At 40.7% G+C, this 4,855-nt stretch overlaps 1 long non-coding RNA gene across 1 annotated transcript; it reads right to left on the minus strand.

Annotated features, from left to right (window-relative positions):
- Positions 1–685: 685 nt before the first annotated feature.
- LOC121668613 lies at positions 686–3,630 on the minus strand. The gene is made up of 3 exons (XR_006017490.1): positions 3,448–3,630; positions 2,643–2,776; positions 686–2,165 (listed from the first exon to the last, which is right to left on the minus strand). It is a non-coding gene; the product is annotated as an uncharacterized LOC121668613 (long non-coding RNA).
- Between the last annotated feature and the right edge of the window lie 1,225 nt (positions 3,631–4,855).

A 4,855-nucleotide genomic window follows, 5' to 3' on the forward strand; every position in this document is an offset into this window, starting at 1 on the left:
TGTTTACACTCTTTACTTTTATGTTTTCACGTTCATTTCATCACAATGACATCTGTGCTGATGAATTTTGCCATTAGAAGCTAGGATAATATCCCAATGATTAATTTTATAAGTAGCTCACTTTCTGACATAATCTTACCCAGACAGGTATTGCTTCCAGTATTTCATATTCGCCCTTATTAAAGCCAAAGACTTCATTAACTCCTGGTGTGTGCTTATAGAAATGATAGAGACAAATTCTCTTCAGGGGTGCAGCATGAAAAGGTGAGAAGCATCAGGCTGCAGTAAGAGAAAATTCTGCTATTTGCAAGGAAGCATTTTTCACAACATTCCAGCTACGCACTGGAACAGGCTGTCCAGGCAGACTGTGATTTCTCCATTCTTAGATATCTTAAACTCTGTTGGAGGGAACCCTCAAGCAAACTGACCCAGCTATGAGATGAATCTTGCTTAGAACAGAAGGTTGAAATAGAGGCCTCCAGAGCTACTTCCTAATCTACAGCAATCTCTGATTCTAAAATCTAAGAAAAATGTATTGTCCAGAGCATTCAGGCACTGTGAGAGCAGTGCTATTCATTTTAAATGGCATGGAAGATGGATCTGAAGGCTTCTATACTTGAGTTCATGATTTTCTTCAGCCTTTGAGATGAGGAGTTACCAGGTTCCTTGTGAATGATGTCTCTTGGAAAGCAACATGTGATGCACTTCAAAAAGCTTAGACAGCAAAATATAATTGAATCAATCAGCAGACAGACTCAGAATTTGGTTTTAGAGCTGTTTTTCCAGAAGACTTTACTCTTAGATTTCCTGCCAACCAATGATGGAAAAGAAACAATACACATAACATATGTGTGTAGGCAAAGCTGCCTGACCTTAGTCAATCATACATTCATAGAAAAGAGTTCATGATAGACACAGTGGCAGAAATTCTTCCTCTTCAGCACATTATTTCAGCCATAACTTATTCATGGACAATTTGTGAAGAAAAGGAAAAAAAAAGAGAAAAGTAACAATTATCAGAGAAATTATTGATGGCAATTTACTCTCCCAAAACTGCCTGTTCTGTATCCTCCATTAATGTTACCCTACCTCAGAGCTTGCAGGAAGGAAGGCTGGTATATGTTAGCCAGGCTCCTGCATTAGCTGTCACTCAGCAAATGAGGAAATCATTGTATTTGCAAACTCTGCAAGCAGATCACTGTAAGCAATCTTCAAGAACCTGCACTTTGACTTCACTCTCTTGTAACTGTTGGCATGTTGGCAAATAGAACTGGCACTGTTTAATTTAAAGTTTGATTTATCATTGCTTTGATGGTGGACACTCATGTTCACAGTTGGGTTTTTTTTTAATAAAAAGTTAAAATCTTTGCTTTTAGCTTAAGTCTGCACAAATATTTATAATGGCATCATTAGGTCATTAAGGCCTAATTGACATCTAAGTTCAGAACAAAATTATAATTAAGTTTGGGTTTGCATTTTGAAAGTGCCTGTTCTATCTAAGCCATGGTTACATACAGACTTTGCCTCACCCTACCCTCCCCCAAAAATTGATTCTATGATTCTAATGTTGTCAAAACCCATGAAGTTTTACTCTGGAGCACATAGGTTGCACTGTGATTTAAAGGAGAGCTGAAAACAGAGTTTAAAAGAAGACAATAAAATTTCTTCATTGGATATATGGATCAGACAAACATCTGGATGTGAACGCCTTTCAACTGAATTTCCTCACAGGGTGCTGGTTATTCCTGGGCTTCAGACATTATTGAACAGGGATGAGACTGTTCACAATCTGAACAGCAGGGTCTTTGAATACGCCTTTAGCTGAGCTCCAAAAATTGCAGCAAAGCACTAATCTATTGGACTGTGTATTCACAATGCTGCCAAGAATTCTGAAGGGCTTGCAATGCAGTTTTTGTGATTTCCAGCTCTAGCAGAAGTAAGCAGTGCTCAGAGGGATGATCTGGTACTGCTGAACTGCATTTCTCGTCGGTGGATCATCGTTATCCTGTGTTAGCACCTTCTGCTCCACATTCGATGTTCAGCCTGTCTCACAGTTAGATCCCTGCACAAGTCCACTTTTTTCAGGAGGCAGCAACTTTTTCAGGTGGGACCCAAATTTTCTTCTGCACATTATGCCACCCCAGACATTGGCTGGAAGAGGATTCCTAAGAAAGAGAAAGAACTGAGTCAGCATGTGCTGACATTTGCCCGTCTTCTGTGACTTGTCATCCTGGAATTCCTGAGACAGGCATTGTGTGAATGCATTTAATAGTCCTTACCACATGTTTTCTTCTATGAACCTGCCTAATCACTTCTTGAACCCACATAAACTTATAACATCTCCAGCATCCCATGGGAAGAAATTTCACAGCACAATGATACATTACACAAGGGACAGTATCCTCTTGTTTGCTCTGAACCTGCAGCCTGGGAGTTTCATTGTTATCCCCTAATTCTTGTCTTGAAAGAAGACGTGACGTAAACTATAATTTTCTCCATACCGCTCAGGTTTTAAAAGGCCTCTTTAAAATTCCTCCTCTGCTATTCACTTTTAAGGGAGAAGATTCTCAGTCTTTTAATCATCCCTCAGACTGTTATCCCTTGCTGTGTCACCCTTTCCATGAAATTCAGTTCTACTATACCTTTTTGAGATGGATGGGACACAACTCCATACAGTCATCAGGATGTGAGTAATGTGGGGTCACCACAGGTACAATGAAGTTCTCTTTTATGGTGTCAACTCCTTTTTCCAACATCTGATTTGGTTTTTTGACTCCTGTGGAGCAGTACAGTTATGTTTTCATGCAAAGTATTACTCTACTCTCAAAACTGCTTCTAAGTGAAATAGCACTGCTCTGCACATGCTCAAGTGTTTCTGTATCTCCACAGACTAAGCATCTTCTGTTTAAGCCCTGCAAACTTTCCTTCATTTAATTAGCCTAACCCTGACCCAGTGGTGATTCCTGCATGTTGATCCCCCATAGTCACAGAATCATTGAATTGTTTGGGTTAGAGGGGACCATAAAGATCACCCAGTTCCAAGCCCCTGCCATGGGCAGGGACACCTTCCACTACCCCAGGTTGCTCCCAGCCCCACTCAACCTGGCCTTGGAGACTTCCAGGGATGGGACATCCGCAGCTTCTCTGGGCAGCCTGTGCCAGGGCCTCACTGCCCTCACAGTAAAGAATTTCTTCCTAATCTAAACCCTCCCTCTTTAAAGCCATTCCCCCTTGTCCTATCACTGCAGGTTCTTGTCAAAATTCCCTCTCCAGCTCTCTTTCAGGTCCTCTTTATCTACTGAAGGTGGTAAATTCTGTCTTCTGTCCACTGTGGTGAAGGATTGCTGCCTTTTTTGCATCTACAGGACTCTGATATATCTGTAGTTAGTGGAACATTTTCTTTGCATAGAAAAAATGCGAGAGTTTTCAGAGGGGCTTAAAACTTACTGGCATGTTATAACAGAAAGGATGAAGCACCACTTGCAAAACACACACAGGAATGTTCATCTGTGTGAACCAGGAACTTGCATTATTTCTTTCTACTGAACATCTGTATAAATCAGGTTATTGCACACCTTCCACCACATGGACATGCATTTCCAAGAAATGCAGGACCTGAAATGAAATGAAATAAAATAAAATTACATTAAATAAATGAAATATGGATTAATTATTCGGTTGCCAGAATTTTGCACGGTACGTAACAGAGAGGGCACAGACCAACACCATCCGTGAATGAATCAGAAAAACAGCTGATGTGCAAGCACCCAATCAGAAGTGTGACTGGGCCAGGTTTGTTTCTCTGGTTGTCTCCCTGCCCAATGGCAGCAGAGGGAATGAAAACATATGTGAAAATTCAAAAATGCAGAATTTTTGAGAGGAAAAAAAACAACAGTAAGGCTACCCAGGCTAAGTGAGCAGGGTGGAGCTCTGGATGCTCTTGAACTGAGCTACACCCTCTGTCATTTTCTTCAGCCGCTCTGTTTAGTTCCCTGCCCTATTTTTTTGTGAAATATTTTTAAAAAGAAGATGTGGTATCAGCAGTGATGGATTTACTGAACCACAAAGAGGGGCGACCACCTGAGAACCTCTTCAGTTACATGACAACTATTAATGTGGTATTATTCTAAGCCTTCTTTAATGCATGTCACCCCTCTCTTCATAGCATCTCTGAGCCCTTCAGTCGATGGAAAACAATTCTTTTATCACACTATAAAGACAGAATCCTTGAAAGGTTACAGCCTAAGCTTATTATCCAGGCAGACATTTCAAAGTTTTGCAGAAGTGTGTCATGTACAAGACTCACCTAGCCTTAGTCCTGTATACAAAACAGAGTTTTGCTTGACCCAGAATTCATCTAAACTGGCAGATCAAAAGTGGAACTAGAATTCTTCCTGATCTCCTTGATTATCTTTGTCTACTGTTCTTCAAATCCAATTTATGCTGGAGTATACAGAGTCACCACATGGCAGCCATTCTGGATGCAGTTTTGCTGCTGACCTTGGGAAGTGTGGCCGTCCTGCAGATGGCTCCAGGCTAGACCATGCTGGCTCTGGTAGTTCTGTGATCGGGAAATGGACAAAGTAAATTCTCTAAATGCACATTTTCTAAGTTATAGGGTGATTTTTCGCCTAATATTTTTCAGTACTTCATTTAGGTCATGATTATGGATAACACTCAGGAGCCATGAGCCCCAGTGTCACAGAGATTGCAGACCAGCCTTCTAGATCTTTCAACAGAAAGGCTTATTTTCTTTCAAAACACCTCAGATCCATAAAATATTTCTAAATGTGGGCTTTTCTGTGTACATCTGATGAATAGAGAAATTAATTTGGTGAGCTCAGAGAATACTGGA

The sequence above is a fragment of the Corvus kubaryi genome, unplaced genomic scaffold (genome assembly GCF_017639235.1).
Source record: "Corvus kubaryi isolate FWS band 111438036 unplaced genomic scaffold, C.kubaryi_AGA036_p1.0 37385, whole genome shotgun sequence".
In the NCBI taxonomy this organism is placed as follows: Eukaryota; Metazoa; Chordata; class Aves; order Passeriformes; family Corvidae; genus Corvus; species Corvus kubaryi.